Source organism: Lissotriton helveticus, chromosome 1_1 (assembly GCF_964261635.1).
Source record: "Lissotriton helveticus chromosome 1_1, aLisHel1.1, whole genome shotgun sequence".
Taxonomy (NCBI): domain Eukaryota; kingdom Metazoa; phylum Chordata; class Amphibia; order Caudata; family Salamandridae; genus Lissotriton; species Lissotriton helveticus.
Window position 1 is genome coordinate 1,890,721,694 of NC_136057.1, and position 17,833 is coordinate 1,890,739,526.

Sequence of the window (17,833 nt, forward strand, 5' to 3'; positions counted from 1 at the left end):
TTAAAAACGTCCACAAACTTATGCCTCCAAATCCTAACCTTAGTTTTCTCAGAATGGTGGGACCCCAAAGGCATTGAAATACCCATATAAGGCAGCTTTCTATGAATATTCCGATCCTTCTCCTGTACCTCTTCCCCAGAATGAAGTAACTCAGCCCCCTGTGTGAATTGACTAGTGGGAGCCCCAGCTAACTTGGCACTACCCGTAACCTTGACTGGCACAACAGAATGTTGTACCCCCACTTCAGTTTGAGATGTCAAGTCGGGAACCAACAACCCATCCCCAACACCAATAGAATGCTTACTGGACTCTCTAATATCAGAATGCGTCCACGTATCCCACCAGTGCGACTTACCTGATGGTAAATGAGCCAAGCGGTTCTGGAATTCCTTAGGGTCATCCCGCTGACGAGGGCCGCTGAGCCGGTTGTGATCTGTTTTTTCGGTTCGCTCCAGACTTCTGAAACATACTAAGCACAGTCATTGCCCGCAAGGAACCCCTTTTAACCCACTCTTTAAGTGTGGAACCATCAAGGATTCAACTCCGCCCCCTTCTCGCAGCTCCCCTTCTTCAAAATCAATGTCATCCCCATCAAAATATCATCATATGTATCCAAACCAGTAGTACTCATACCCGGCTTTTCCCCCATCTCCCACTCCCCATCATACGATCTCCAATGCTGTGCCGTCATCCACTTCTGATGTCCAGCATGAGAAGAACAGTCCGCACGTGAACTACTGTGTGTGTCAGACCAGAGCAGCAAAACCGCATCCTGCTCAACCAGCTGACCCATAGAGTTACCACGCTCCGTTGTCTCGGATGACACCTGCACCTTCAAACCGCTCATGTTTGAAGAAGGCGCGGTACCCTTTGCCTCCCCCAACCGACGCAAATCTGAATTCCCAGTTGCTGCAGAAGAGCCCCCTTCTGAGTGTTCCACCCAGACCCATTGTCCAGACTGGGGACCAGGCCCGGTTCTAGCAGGTGGGCCGGGTGGGCCAGGCCCACCCAAACATGAGCCTGGCCCACCCAAACAGGAGCCTTGGCCCTCGCAGTGAGGGCCGGCTGGAAGGCAGGAGCGCAGCGGCATTAGGCTCAAAGGGTTGTCTCTGTGTGTGTGCGCCCGGGCTGAGACAGCTTCCCGGTCGAATACACACACAGACAGTTTTAGAAATTATCGCAGCCGCACGCGAGTACTCCACAGGTCTTTAAAAGACCATTTACATGTGAACGAGGCTTTGTTTATTTTTAACCCCTTCATCTCTGCATGGTGAAAAACGACAAATCCTTTCTTTGACAAGGGTAACCTTTGGTAACCTTTGCCTACTGTTCTGCTGTGTTGATATTTCTTTTTCAGTACAGCCAGGAGAAAAGAAGTTTGTTTATTCCTAGTCACCTTTCCTGACCCCTGCAGCAGCTTATCACATCAGGCTGTGACACAAAGATTGACTAATGTAGTAGGTGAGAGAGTGTGTTACTATATATTTTTCTTTTTAAAATCTGCACAGGCCCAGCGGGACACATACTTCGTGTGTGCTTCATTTAAACATTTTTTATCATTATCATAGCCGATGCAGGACAACAATAAGAATATAAAATACCCAGGTAACGCTGGTGATTAATGATCCTGCTGGAGAGCAATCATTTGTCTGTTAGTAGTTTTCAAATGCAGATGAACCGAATTTTATGTGGATAGCTCCAGGGCTTTGAGTGGGATGAAAAAACTGGGGGGGTCTTTCAAAGGGGCGTGGCCAATGTAATTGAGGACGTGGCTTAAAAACTGTACGTTAAAAATCTGTGTTTAGCAGTGTGCGGCCCGACTTGTATTTTGCTGTTTCTGTCATTGCATCCAGGTATTTGATACAACAAGTAACATCAAACCTACAAGTCAGGACTATTGGCTTTGTCAATGGTTGTTAGTTGCATAAGATAAATAACAGCAACTATGGCTTGTATATAATATTGCAAAAGCTTCCACTTAAAGCACTGGTGACATCAAAACAATGTTGCTGCTCCTGAGTTTCAAAAAGAGAAGGGAAATCCAGAGAGAAAATGACTCTCTTTAAAGGATTTCCCTTCCCCCTACAACGCTCACCTGGCATGACATCATGCCATAACATTCCACTTGTGAGTAGTGTGAGCAGGGTACACCGATGTGCCTGCTGTCTCCAAACGGGTCTCTATCGAGCTATGTTTTGTGCCCTGGCACTTTTTTCCAGACTGCTGTCACTGCAGTTCGGAAAAAAACGGACTACCTGTGACCAGCGCACAAAAACGAGCCCGATAGAGACCCGTTTCAAGGCCCCTTTAAAAAAACTGCCGGTGCTCAGACCCAGTGAGACCCGGCCCACTTAAAGCCCTGGATAGCTCAGTGGATTACTGCCTTTGTCACAGAGATCCTTGTGATACTTGCAGTTCAGAAGTTACAATCCTAACATAGGACAGTGACCAATGAACTGTCATCAAAGACCTGCATACAAACATGAATGGTATAGTTAGAACTTCGCTTTTTTTGTTGTGTGATATATGTCTTTCATTATTCTAATGTTGCTAAAATGAGTATGTTTGGGCAGATATACATTTTTATCAGTAAAGCTGACCCCCATGGAATACCCTTTAAATCCCAAGGTTCTGTTTCCAAACCCTCTTAAAATATACTGCCCACCAGTATGGATGACATGATTCATACACCTTGTAATCCTCATTGGCGTATATGACATTCCCTGTAGACTGATTTACATACTTGTATGATTCATTGTCTCTGTATAATGTGTGTGTTGTGTAAAGTACACTACACTGATATGAGTAGCGCTATGCGACAAATGAAATGCATATGAGAGAGGGATTACGTAAGCATGAGGGGCACTGTTGAAGGGTGGCAGTGAGGGAATCCAAGGAGGAGGTAGTGGGAGGGGCTATGGAGCGATGAGGGGCACTGGTGGAGGGTGGCATTGAGGGAATCCGAGGAGGAGGTCATGGGGTGGAGGGGGAGTTAGGGAGAGATGAGGGGCACTGGTGGAGGGTGGCATTGAGGGAATCCGAGGAGGAGGTCAATAGGGGGAGGGGCTATGGGGAGATGAGGGGCACTTGTGGCGTGTGGCTTTGAGGGAATCCGAGGAGGAGGTCAATAGAGGGGGCCATTAGGAGATTAGGGGCACTGTTGGAAGGTGGGAGTAAAGGTATTTACGGAGAAAGAGGTTATGGGCGCAGCGCCAAAAAAGACTTTCGCATCAGTGCTGAAGCCGGCCTTTCTGTTTTTGTTTATTTAATTAGCAGTCGGGTCATAAGGGCTACTGTGGAAAATACTTTAAAATGTGTGCTAATTATATTTACTGCTATATTCAATGTTTTCAGTTTGAAGGTGATTTTCCTAATGTTTTTACCGGGAGAAAATAAAAGTGGAGCCTGAAGGTGCCTGATATGGGGCTAGGGCCCAAGGTCATCTGTGAGATAAGGTGCACTGGAGAGGAGTAGTGGATAATCAAGCCTGTAAGAGAGTGCGTTGCAGAGTCCGTGGTCAGGTGGAGGTAGTAATGAAGAGGGATTCTCCCTGAAGGCTCACACAGAGGGAGCCCGAGAAGTGTCACTTGCCTGATACTCCCGCCTCAGAAACCTCCTCTTTCCATCAAAGGAACATTACATGGAAAAAACACTTTTTGAGAGTGATCACATTTAGAAAGAGATTTGGGAAAGAGTGCGTTTTACTGGGCCTTGTAAGACTAAGAAGAGATAAGGAGGGCCCTGAAGCAGGCCTGCCTAGACATATATGTGAAAAATCGAGCTCGCAGTGGCCCACCCAAATGCACCCTTGGCCCACCCAAATAAAAATTCCTGGAACCGGGCCTGCTGGGCACCCAGGACGGAACCAAAATGGTGAGGAGGCCTTGACTGAACAGAACAAGCTGAAGGTACCTCAAAAACATCCCCCGCAACCAAACCGACATGCTGTGTACTTGCAACACCCTGCCGACTCAGACATCGGGAAAAAACAACCTGCTCTCTGTCCGCATCCCCCTCCTGTTCAATTTCCATACAGGCATCAAACCCCTTCACAGAAAGAGAGCCCGCATAACCTGCATCAGAGAAAGCATCATCCCTAGTAGACTCTGTCCTGGTAAAATCACCACTGAAGGGAATGGTACTCACAGCTGCAGAGTGAGAGCTGGCGTCAGCAGGCTCCACAAAACTCTCCTTCTCGCTGTCACTAGAACACGCAACAAGTGCAGAGGAGCACCCAGGAGAATGGGGAGTGGGCGTAATATTCACTTTATGCTTGCCAAAGCGCAACGCTGCCTATGTAAAACCAATTGCCCAAACACCTTGAGCTTAATCTCCCTCTAACTGGGGCGTCCCCCTGCCAGAAACTAAAAGAGAAGGCTGACAGCCCAAACCCCACCCCCCTGAGGCATTCCCGAGAAAGAGAGCCAGCCCCTCCTCCTCGATACTGAGAACGCTGCAGTTTCCTACCCATACGCGAGCCCGGAAGACATAAAGCATCCTCCGCTGCATAGAGCCAACTGGGCTGCTTCTGAGCCTATCACGGCAACCTGCTGCCCCAAAGAGACACTCCGGCTTCCTGACATCCCCACAAGTCAAGTCAAGTCAAAATTTGTATAGCGCACTACTCACCCAGAGGGTCTCAAGGCGCTTGAGGGAGGGGGTTCGCTATTTATCAAACAGCCATGTTTTGAGTTGTTTTCTGAAGGAGAGGTGGTTCTGTGTAAGGCGGAGGTGGGTGGGAAGAGAATTCCAGGTTTTGGCTGCTAAGTAGGAGAATGATCTTCCTCCCATGGTGGCTCTTCGGATGCGTGGGATCGCGGCGAGGGCTTGATTGGACGATCGTAGATGGTGGGTGGGGGTGTAGAAGGTTAGGCGCGTGTTGAGGTAACTGGGTCCTAGGTCGTAGAGGGCCTTGTGTGCGTGGGTGAGGAGACCGAACTTGATTCTCTTGTTGACGGGGAGCCAGTGAAGGTCTCTCAAGTGACCGGAAATGTGGTTGTGGCGTGGTATATCTAGGATGAGTCGGCGGAGGCGTTCTGAATGCGTTGGAGTTTTTTCTGTAATTTGGCTGTGGTTCCGGCATAGAGGGTGTTTCCGTAGTCCAGTCGGCTTGTGACAAATGCTTGGGTGACCGTCTTTGTTGTTTCGGTGGGGATCCATCGCAAGATCTTTCGGAGCAGGCGTAAGATGTTAAAGCAAGATGACGAGACGGCGTTGACTTGTCTGGTAATTGAGAGGGAGGAGTCTAGTATGAATCCTAGGTTGCGAGCATGGTCCGTAGGTTTGGGCGCGCTGCCTAGGGCCGGAGGCCACTATGAGTGGTTCCATGCGGAGGGGGATGATCCAAGGATGAGGACTTCCGTCTTGTCTGAATTCAGTTTTAGGCGGCTGTTCTTCATCCACTCGGCTACGTCTTTCATCCCTTCGTGTAGGTTGGTTTTGGCGGTGTTTGGGTCTTTGGTGAGGGAGAGGATCAGCTGTGTGTCGTCAGCATAGGAGATAATGTTAAGGTTGTGCTGGCGTGCGATGGATGCGAGGGGGCTCATGTAGACGTTGAAGAGGGTGGGGCTGAGGGATGATCCTTGTGGTACTCCACAGATGACTTCGGAGGCCTCTGACCTGAAGGGGGGGAGGCGGATTCTTTGGGTTCTTCCGGCGAGGAACGAGATGATCCAGTCCAATGCTTTTTCTTGTATCCCGACGTTGCTGAGGCGTTGTACGAGGGTGCTATGGCAGACCGTGTCAAACGCTGCTGAGAGGTCCAGGAGGATGAGGGCAGCTGTTTCCCCGTTGTCGAGTAGTGTTCGGATGTCGTCTGTGGCTGCGATGAGGGCGGTCTCGGTGCTGTGTTTTGCTCGGAAGCCAGATTGTGTGGGGTCGAGGGAGCCGTTAGACTCGAGGAAGGCGGCGAGCTGGTTGTTGACAGTCTTCTCTATGACTTTGGCAGGGAATGGGAGGAGCGAGATGGGGCGGTAGTTCTTAAGTTCGGTGGGGTCTGCTGTAGGTTTCTTCAGGAGGGCACTGAGTTCGGCATGTTTCCAGCTTTCCGGGAAGGTAGCGGTGTTGAAGGAGCAGTTGATGATGTCCTGGAGTTGGGGTGCGATGACGGAGACGGCCTTGTTGAAGATGTGGTGGGGGCATGGATCGGTTGGTGCTCCGGAGTGGATGGAATTCATCAAGCGGATGGTGTCTTCGGTGCTGATTGGGGTCCAGGCACAAAGGGTGGTGGTGGGGGGCTTCAGTTCGGTGGTGAGGGGAGTGGATTGTTCGCCGAAGCTGTTATGTATGTCAGCGATCTTGCTGTGGAAGAACGAGGCTAGAGAGTCGCAGAGTTCTTGAGAGGGGGTGATGTCGTTGGTGCCGGCGCTGGGGTTGGTAAGCTCTTTGATGATGCTGAAAAGTTCCTTGCTGTTGTGGGCGTTGTTGTCGAGTCGATCCTTGAATGCGGATTTCTTGGTGGATCGGATCAGATGGTGGTGTTTGCGGGTGGCGTCCTTGAGGTCGGTCATGTTGTTTGTGGTTGGTTTTTTTTGCCAGGCTTTCTCGAGGGTGCGGCAGTTTTTCTGGGAGTTTTTGAGGTCGTCATTGAACCAGGTGGCTTTTTTGTTTCCTGGCTTGTTGTGGTGGTTTTTCACGGGTGCTAATTCGTCAGCGCAGCGGGTGATCCATTGTGCGAGATTGATGGCTGCATGGTTTGGGTCCGATGATCTGGTGGGAGGGATTTGGTTTAGCGCTGTAGTGAGCTGGTCGGTGGTAATTTTGTTCCAGTTTCTGCGGGGTACTTGTTGTGGGTGGTGGTGTGTCATGGTTTTTCTGAAGTTGAAGTGGACGCAGCTGTGGTCCGTCCAGTGGAGTCCTGTGGCGTGATTGAAAGAGATGTGCTTGCTGGAGGAGAAGATTGCGTCGAGCGTGTGTCCGGCGTAATGGGTGGAGGTGTTTACCAGTTGTTTGAGTCCGAGATTGGCGAGGTTGTCCAGAAGGGTGGTGGTGTTGCTATCGTTGTTCTTTTCCATGTGGAAGTTGAGGTCCCCTAGGAGAATGTAGTCCTCGGAGGAGAGGGCGTGTGGGCTGATAAAGTCAGTGATGTCTTCGCTGAATTGTGTGCGGGGTCCTGGGGGTCTGTAGACGAGGGTGCCTCTAAGTGTAGTCTTGGGGTCGGTGTGAATCTGGAAGTGGAGATGTTCGGCGGCTGTGAGGGTGTCGTCAGCGCTGGTCGTGATTCGGATGGAGTTCTTGTGGACGATGGCGATGCCTCCTCCTGTTTGGTTGATGCGGTCCCTTCGGATGATCTTGTAACCGTCCGGGATGGCTATGGCGATGTCGGGCGCTGATGAGGCGTTCATCCAGGTTTCCGTGAGAAAGGCGACGTCCGGAGTCGTGGTGTCAAGTAGGTTCCGTAGTTCAATGGCGTGTCTGTGGATCGAGCGGGTGTTGAGCAGGATGCACTTCAGGTGGTTGTTGTTTGCGCTCTGTTTGGCGTTATTGGTTGTAGTATGGGATCTGATGCAGCTGAACTTGCAGGATTGGCAGGTGAAGGGTCCATGGGCGCGTCCTGGGGCGGCTTGGTGGCAGTCTGGGAGTCGGCCGGTGTTGAATGCAGTGAGGGTTGCGGCGTCATACGTAAGGCGGGTGGAGTGGTTTTTGCGGGGCCAGGGGGTCTGGCTCTGGGCGCGGGCCAGACGCGGACGGGCGTAGACGGGCTTACCTTTGGCGCGCCATCGGCGTGCATAGGGCCCGCACGCTGCGCGCAAGTGCATCTGTTATAAGTGGAGAGTGGAAGGGGGCGGAGCGAGGGAGGAGTAGCTGGGAGGTGGGAGCGGGGTGGAGAGTGGGGAGGGGATCGATTGTAGGTGCTGTAGGGAGCGGGGGTGGGGCCGCGGGGGAGCAGCGGCTGGGAGCGGGGAGGAGAGACGGGCTGGGACAACAAAATGGCACCAAACAACAACAAGGTGATGCAGGGCGAGATCGGGGCACAGAAACTAATTCAGGCAGCAAATACGATCAGCAGAAGAAACGTGAAGCACAGTCTGGCACACAGATTAATTTTAGCAGCAAATACGATCAGCAGCAAATAGGCGATGCACAGGCTGGCACACAAATTAATTTTAGCAGCAAATACAATCAGCAGCAAATACGCGATGCACAGGCTGGCACACAAATTAATTTTAGCAGCAAATGCGATCAGCAGCAAATACGCGATGCACAGGCTGGCACACAAATTAATTTTAGCAGCAAATGCGATCAGCAGCAAATACGCGATGCACAGGCGCTTAGGGCACGCACCCACCACTTCAGCCGCACCAGTGACGCCAGGCCGCAGCCAGTCTTCCTTCTCTGCGGCACACAGAACTCTCACCGCAGCCCACACCTCCTCACTGTCTGACATGTAGAAAAGGGGGTCGGGGGCCTGCACACCAGTTACCAAAGACTCCTCAGTAAATACTTGGCATACAGCGCGAACAACCGCAAAAACACCGCCACCACAGGAAAAGACAGCGAAGCACCACCACAACGGGAAAAAGTAATGACGGGACAACCCGGGCACCTCCGCCGCAATTGTCCTCTTGCTAGCCTGCTTCCGAATGCCGCCTGAATCCCTCCCCCTGCCTAATCACCCACACCTGCCCCTCGCGCGGCCGTTTCATTTGCGCGAAATAGCCCAGGTGGAGACCGGCTCGCGCCCTGCTCCACCTGGGTTCCTATTCTGTTTTCTTTTATTTTACATATATCCGGTCTGGACTTCCTACCTAGGACATCTGTGATGGAGACAATACCTGGAATGAGGCACCGCTTATTCCCCAACAAGAGCAGGACATTTATTTTCGTTTCTTCGTTTTGTCCGTACTACTGGTATTTTGGCAATAAAAGCCTCTGAAGACACCTCTGTGTCTCGTAATCCCTTCATCTCGCAACACCAAGTAAAATGTCTTGCTTTGTTTTGATCCTTTTAAAATCTTTATTTCTATCACATTTTTGAGATTTACAGAAAACTGCTCTACTTGTGCTTTTTTAACTGGTGATATATTGGAAGATTTTTGTACATTTCATTTACAGGTATTTAAATTATTTAGGGCCAGATGTAGGTAGCTAAATACCAGTCGGTAACGGCCGGAAATCGGTGAATTTCCCGTTACCGACCGGTATTTAGCCCTTCCCAATGTTGGAGGCTGTAAATAAGGATTCGGTAATTTACCAATTCCTTATTTTAAGGAATCGGTAAAATACTGATTCCTTGTTTTAAGGAATTGGTAAATTACCGAAACCTTTGTCTGTTAAAAAAACGGATATCCTACAGGCTTTCCTTTTACTCTCCCTGAACCCCAGCAGGATTGACAGATACTTGACTTTACCAACTCTACTACTTTTGCAGTCTGAGGAAGACATGTGAATACCAATCTCCATGTTAAAATAATAATTAGCAATTTGTCAGACCTAGCCTGACATTTGATATCTGTGTTTGAACACACAGCAAATGTGACAAGATGAAAACAAAATGTAAGGGCGTCTGTTTTGATCAATCACATTTTGAACTCCAGCATAGTTATTCCAGATGTTCTGCAGCACCCCTCACCCCCTCCTTTCAAGGGGTGAATGCCTCATTTTTGTGGATTAATCAAGTGTGGGGAGTAGTTGTCTGCAAGCAACCCACCCGCAGTTTGCCCATTGGCAAGGGGGATACTCTATGCATTTCACATCCCGAGGGGAAGTCATAATACTTTACCTAGCCCTGTCTTGCCCAACGACCGGTGCATATGATGTCCCTGTAACCCCTCGCCTTGTCCCCAGGTAATCCAGGGTTTTAAAACTAAGCACCAGCAAAGGTGTCAATCAGTCTCGCTTTTGTGTTTGCCATTGCAGACTTATTGGCTTTAATAATGCTTTTTGCCAACGCCATTCAACATTAGCAAAAAGAAAAAAAAAGTTATATGAACAGCAACAAAAAAATCAGAATGATGTATACATGGGTATGCCTTGTTAAACATGGGCACGCATGAGTCATCAGTCTAAGGAGACCCCGAGTGATGATGCATACACAGGGATGTGTTGTGATGTAGCCGCCAATTGTGTTTTTTGTTTTACTTTACCATTCTAAGATGCAAAGCCCACCTTAGAAGGCTAAATTAAAGTAAAAGTGTGGGAATGCGTATATTATTTTTACAAAGGAGAAAATTGCAGCTGACAGGCTCTTCAAACCAAAAAAAGAAAAAGTTAAGAATAATACAAATAAAAATGCACAGTGAGAAATGATGGAGAAGGCAGGGGAAACAGGAACAGTAAACGCCGATGAGCAGATTGAGCAGGGTATGGTTATGTTTAACTAATGTATACAAAATATTTGTAATTTGCACTCCTTTTTTTGGATTTAGTTTAAACTATCTGTAACATTTTTATAAATTATATATAACTTTTTTGTAACACCTGGTGCAAACCCATATCTCAACACGTACGATATTACTTCTTTGCAGAAATTTGGCCAAGCATTATCGATTATTTAGACATCACTGTTATCTGCTCGATTGTGATCAGTGAAGGTAGGAGAGTTAACGAGTTGGTGGCATGTTTTGGAATATCAGGTCACATACATTGTTCACGGTGATTTTTTGGTTTGAACACTGGCTGTGCATGGTTATATTTAGGTTTTGGCGTCCTGTGGATTTATTCACTGGTGAATTTTTGTGAGCATGCTCAATGATAATACATAATATTTGAGTACCTAGCTGGTAAATCGCTGGTTTCTGTGCACACAGATTAAATGACTTTGTATGAAATAAGTGAATAACTTATAAATTGGAATGTACAGTGATAGATTTTCATGTTATGTTTATAGAGTATTCCCCTGATGAAGGTGCATACCGAAATGCATTGGGATATGTCTTCATATGCTGATTTGTGGAGAGTTGTTTGAAAATTTCAAACGAATATATCTGATGATGGAAAAAGAAGAATAAAAGTGGTTTTGAACAAAGAAAATTCAAAAACTTTTTCATGATATTCATATATGTTTATGTTCCTATTTGTGTTTAGCTTTCATTGCGAGTAGCATAACAATGCCATGTGATGAGTCATAATCACGTCTTTATTTTCTAATACTGTTGTAAAAAAGTGTTTTGCAAATATTTTTGTATATTCAAAACTGGGAAGATAACGCATCACGTACGAGTGAGCAAGTGGATAGTGCAACCCATAACACAGGTGTCTGTGGTTTATTTATGTTTAACTAATAACATAAAGACAAAGTCGAATAGAACCAGAAGGGGCAGAGGAAGCAATGGGCAAGCTTTGGAAGGGAGCAACACAGAGAGAGTGGAAGCAGGATGTGAGGCCACAAGCAGAACACAAGAGAGAGAGCTAGAAAACACGAGCTCTCCCATGGAGTGCTGGAAGCAACAGAAAAAAAGTAGTTCTCTGATGTTGAGTTGTGAAAGTGTACACTGCAACTGCCCTTGGGCAAGGTGGGGTAGAAATAAAAGCAATCCTCCCACTCTCTTGTACAAGATAAGGTAGGGGCCTAGCGAGTATACCCACACCTTGGCAAGGCATAGATAGTGACATTGTTGCCATCTTCCCTTGGGCATAAAGCGGAGTGGCTCATACCTGCCTCACAAAATACTAATACGCTCTGTCCCTCATCCTTGGGCAAGGAGGGATTAGTAAGAATTCTATATCCCAACCACAAACCACCAACATACAGAATACATCAACCACCATACATCTACATAGTGACTGATAGAGCGTGATGGTGCTTTTCAACTGTATGGGTGCCAAGTAATTTGGTGTCATGTAACGCACTGATTTAAACATGCACAGTAATGATGTTTATGTATACCTGCGCTTAATGAAGTTTCATATGGATTCTTATGTTAGCCGATTTTGTAGGCCTCGTGTATTTTCCCTGGCTCTCTAAAATGATTGTAATATTCATGTGTTTGCAGAATCTTTTCAGTTGCAGGTGAAGAAATTCTTCTTTGTTAGTTAGAATAACGCTTTTGTTTTAGGTGTTAGGTTTAGGGAGGAGAGGATACATTTGAACAAGCAGTGCTGATAATGTGGGATGGTGTTCTTTCTCACTGGAGAAGGCCTGGGAATCAAGGTCATAAAGCCAGAGGCTGGAATCATCGAAACCTCATGGAAAGCTGCCTACGAGGAGATGTCGAGCTGGATGGGACGATCACATGAAGTGATGATGGGTGTGTCCTAAGATTCTGGTGTTGGGGCTAGGGACAGTGTCACCGGGAATCAAAGGAGGAGAGGAGACCTCATGGAGAGGGAAGCAGTATCTTAGAACAAGCTCTGTCGCTTCATGCTACTTGACCCATTCAAAGTGAGTGCACTTCTTAGGAAGTCTTCACGCGCCAACACCTTTACTTGAACTTGCCTGGGGAAATGCTAAGTAGGGATGTCAAGTTAGTGGTAGAGTAAGGACAGACTAATGCTTTTTACTAACGAACCTCCAATGAAGAAAACTTCTTATGTCTGCGCAGTTTTCTTCTGCGTCTTGATTCTAGAACTGGTTATTCTTTATATGCTCAACAGACTACATTTCACGTGTAGATTTGGCTTTGTATTAGTTCCAATGTATTTTTGCACCCTCATCTTGAGATGCTTGTATGCCCAATTGTTCTTGGCTTTGTAATAAACTAACTAAACTCAAAACCTGGAATCAGTGATTCATCGGAGTCATGATTTATTGCCAACAAGATATTTCTCCCCTCTACACTTTTAAGCAGGAACCAACGATCCATCGACCAGGAGGTTCCAGAGAAAATCTAGAACGTGGAACCCAGCCCCATCACAACCATTATACACCAACTCACCCATTCTCATATCATCACATCACCAACATCATAGGCCAACAAATCCATCAGAAGACATCCTCATAAGAAGCATTCTTATCAACTATGAAAGGGCATTCCACTTTAGGCTGTTGCACAATTAGGACACCAGAAAAATTCTCCTTCAAAAACCAAAATGTTTCATCTGCTTCTTTTCTCCAAACAAAAAGCGACTACTTTTCTTAATAGCTTGGTAGCGGATCTTACAATTTCAGGAAACGGATGGATCAACATCATAACAATTGCCAAAACCCAAAAACCTCTGACTTACCTTAACTGAAGTGGGTGTAGGCCACAGCACTATTACTGCTACTTTCTTTTCATCCATCTGAATGCTTTCAGGTGTAACAGTGTACCCTAAACACTCCACTGCGGTGGTGTGAGAAAGGCATTTATCCATCTTACCAGACAGATGGTGCGTTCTCAAACATTGCAGCCATACCTTTTCTTGGCCCTCTGGCAAAATCCTATTCAAGGCAATTCTCATTTGATTCACAGCTGACTGGTGGTATTCACAACTCATTTGAAAAGTGACTTAAGGCCCAAAATATATCTTGGCAGTCCGGCCATCCGTTCTCCATAACGGAGGTTCAATTCAACCCACTGGGCTTGCAGAGTATGTCACGTTCGATTTATATATAGAGTTGTAAAACCACTGTCAGTTGTGTAGGAGGGAGATCTGTCATCCTAGTGGCACTGCAATGCATGCAGCAAATAATATTCTGTCGTCGGATAAGGTGTTTGAGTAGCTGGAATTCACCTGCCAAATGAATATATTTCCGTCAGCCTAGTGGATTCGCAGTGGTGTACCGTCCTAGGAAATAAGTAATGTAGCAGGATTTCTGTGGTATAGCGTTGCATCTTAAGGAGGGATGCTAAAGCTACACACCTGATAGTAATGTCCTAAGTAATCCCACCTGTTAAACACAATATAAAGCACACCGCATGCTATACCATCATCCTTCATCTTTGCGCAGAAGCAGCCAGCAGCAGATAGTTGTTTTGGAAACAGACCATTAGAATCACAGTTTTGCTTTTTTTGTGACATTTTTCCCTTGACATCATATATTTTCTTCCGTTTTTTACTCTACCATACTTTTTTCCTCATTTCAACCGTGGCTGGGAGAAGAAAGCCCAGATTTACAGACACAGAATTGACAGTAATGATAGATTAGATCACTAGGGTAGAGCCCCACTTGTTGGGTCACTGGTTGAATGTACAACTATTACTCAGAAAAGTAAGACACCAGTTTGTCAAAGGAGAAAATTCAGAAGCTCTAGAATAATTTGAGGAGAAGGGTCAGATCTCTTGCCTCCAAACTCCATCTGCCAGCCCAGCAGACTAGTGGTGGTTCTCATAGGCCTATGCACCTCTGGCCATGGGAGAAAAAGGTGTATGGGTTCCTGCACACCGAAGGCTTTGGAGGAATCCCAGGTGAAGTAGAGACAGGTAAGTACAAGCACACTATAGTACAGAGCAAATCATTTGTAAATTGCAAATACCCTTAATCAATTTCAACAGTGTCTTCTAACATGAAAGTCCTGAATTAACCACAGTAATTGTTAAAAAATAACATAGATATACTAATGTTAGCACACTGGGAGGACCACTCTAGTTTACTAAACTGTAATGTCTGACAAATATGAAGATACACAACTAGGGGACACAGCCAGAGCCTGGGTAGCACTGACAGATCTACTTAAGGACCCGACTGACGAAGAGGACTGATTTCCCGATCCTACGTGCCCGCTAGGTGGTGTGGAACCTCAGCTGTGATCAGGGTGCTGACTGGGTGGACGGGGGGTGGGAACGCCTGATTGGATGCTTTCTATCGGATGGTGATTAGTCTATTGTTACAGGTCTTAATTGGAGTGTGCGGGATACATTATGAGTGGCACACGTGGCATTGGTGAGGCGGCATGTCTGTGGGGTGGGGGGGTTAGGAGGGGGACGGATTCCGGGGGGTTGGGTGTGAGTCTGTTAGCGGGGAGGGTGGGAGGGAAGGGGAGCTGGATGTTTTGTTACCTGCTTTATTGAATGGAAGACAACTGTGTTTAGGAAGAACGTGTGTTAAGTGGCTTGAGTCCCGCAGCACTATGCTATTCGGCGATGGAATTAGGACACCTGACTCAAACAAGACTATGCACTGCGCGCTGACAGCGCAAGGGCTACCACTGCCTAGCCGAAAGATGATGTAATGTTTCATTGTATTTCCATTTATGGCTCGAGCGGTATGATTGCATCGTGCATTTAACGGTGAAGTGAAACAACTGTATTACCTCTGAACGAAAAAACAATAACATTTGTTTAAAAAAAAAAAAAATGAAGATACACAACTAGGTAAATCTGATCCACTACTTTGTACATGCCTGGTACACATTATTACTGTTATGAAGAAATATATTACATGAATCTGTCAAAGAACGTTGGTAATTCATGACAGAACTGTTGTACTCTATTCTTTATTAACAAGTCTCTCACAATGTTTTACCTTAATCATCCACTCAACAGAACCTGTATGAATAGGCCCTAATGGCCACAAAACCATACATATCGTTTCTACTCACACCGAGAGTGCATGTGTATATGTCTATTAAAATGGGGAAAGTACCTATGACACAATTTGAACTAACAAGTATCAGTTATACATTCAGAAAAATTGACTTGATGTACCAATGGCCTGGACATAGAAAGCTAATAGTGTGCTAGCAGCACTATATTTGACACACGCTTCAGTGTACCTCTGAACATGTTATGGACCAGCCCTAGCAGTCTGTATGTGTACTTTCAATTTACCATTTTGATAAGATTAAAACAAATAATAGAGTCATCCATTGGTGCCTTAACCAACAACAGCTACACAGTGGTAAATGACTACAACTCCCATAAAGTATTGTAAGAGCTAACATACCTTCATGTCATGTCTCACTATCATCACAGCCTAACTTTAACTCAGAACATGTAACTTAATAAGTAACTATCTTGAAATAATGCATATTCATAGTCCGCAACACATAGCAACATTCTGGGTTTTAACTTTTCTCTTAGGTGTCACAGTCAGAGGTTTTGAGCTTTGACAACTATATACCTACCATGCCTAAAGTGCCTATTACATTACAACCATATACAAATATTTCCTTTGCTGTGCAATTTTGGCCTCATGCATTGTAAAAGGACAATGGCTTACCTTTATGATGTACACCGTAGTACAAAAAATTATAATTCTGGTTCAGAAAGAGCAGTCTGAATATGAAAGCTCTCTGTAGAAGTGATTGGACATGACAGATACTTCTGATGTTGTGCAAAAAGAAACATGTCACTTCTTCATGCCTGTTGTTCTTTTGTGAATTTGTGAAAAAATGTAGACATGCACAGTGATTTTTAAAGCAAACGTGAAGGGAAATGACAGAACCCTAAATATTGAACGAATTATCATGTAAAGCAAAGTATTGGTCAAACATAGGAATTTGTATGTGAGCCTAATAATTTTACCATCTCTGATATTTTGCATCAATACCATACCATCACAAACAGATATACTAACAAGCATCATTTCAGTGTGTGTGTAGGACCAGCTCCGATATCAGAAGGCCCTGAAGCCACTTCACCATCTCCTACCACAGTCATAACTCCTGCACAAGCCTTCAGTGAGTATGCAACCCCTTCTGGTCCTGATCTGGATGAAAAGCAGGCTGGTCCATCAGGTATATCTTGGGAGGCAGCTAGGGTAAGTCTCATTCAGCCCACCCCACCATCTACAACCATTGTTGTTCTCCCTCTCCGCAACATTTGGTAGTAGTCACTTCACTGCTCCCTGTGGCCCATCTACAACCTCAACATTTTCAGTGTGCACCTCAGTCCTGGCTCCTGTTTTGTCTTTGACCACTGGTACAACTACATCTGCAGATGATTCAGGACCCAATGGGGTGTTGCAAATGCACTTAAGGCCACAGGGCAGCGTGGATAGGGGGAGACTAACAGCAATACAGCAGAGGCAGCTCATCCCCAGGGAATCTATGGGTCAGAATACCATTGGAGCAGCCTTCCCGCATGAAGAGCAAATGGGCCAGGTAACAGAGCTCCTCAAAAATACCAAGGATGTACTGAGTGACATTAGGCAGTTGCAGAGGGAGCACAATGACCTTCTTGAGAGTCATATATCTGTAATATGCTCCTTTTCTCAGGTGGTACAGGATGGATTCAGGGACACATGTAGGGCTGTGCATGACAACACTACCTCTGCCTGTGAAGCCAGACCATCAGTGGAACAGACACTACCTCCTTCCACAGAGACAGAGTCCCTGCAAACACAGTAAATACTTATAATTCCCAGAAATCCTGCAACTGCTGACCCACCAATCACCCTGAGAAGGGGAGATTCATCAGGAGCAGTGGCAGATGATCACAACAGAACCACCACCAAGAGGCACAAACACTTTCTTCTGTGTAGCGCCAACATTGGCTCCAGGGACAAGTCAAATCTTATCTTTCCCTAATAAGGACTATATGTAAAGTGGACACTTGACCCCAAATATTAGCGGATGAATTAAAAAAGATCTCATACACAATGACTGTCAATTCAGTGTTTGATGTAGATTATATTTGTTTTTGGAAAAAAAGTATCCGTTTTGTACACCACTTAACCGCTTCAAAGAAATATATATTTACAATAAATCGCTACTATTGTGGCAGTACATTGGATTTATTGTGTCTTGTTAACTCCTTTGTGTATTATGAAAATTTGTTGTGTAAGTAAACATCTTACCTTCTGTCCAACATCTGGATGACCATCATACAATGTTGTATGTGTATAATAATCGTTAAAATCTAAAAATGACAACATGCACACATACCATTTAATAAACAGTATTACATTCAGACAACATTTTTGTCATGTTTAAATACTTAAAAGTGATGTTACTCACATGATACTGAAGATGTTGAAAATAGAGTAAGCAGGGAGCTTTATTTTCACATACCATAATTTTACCCACATAGG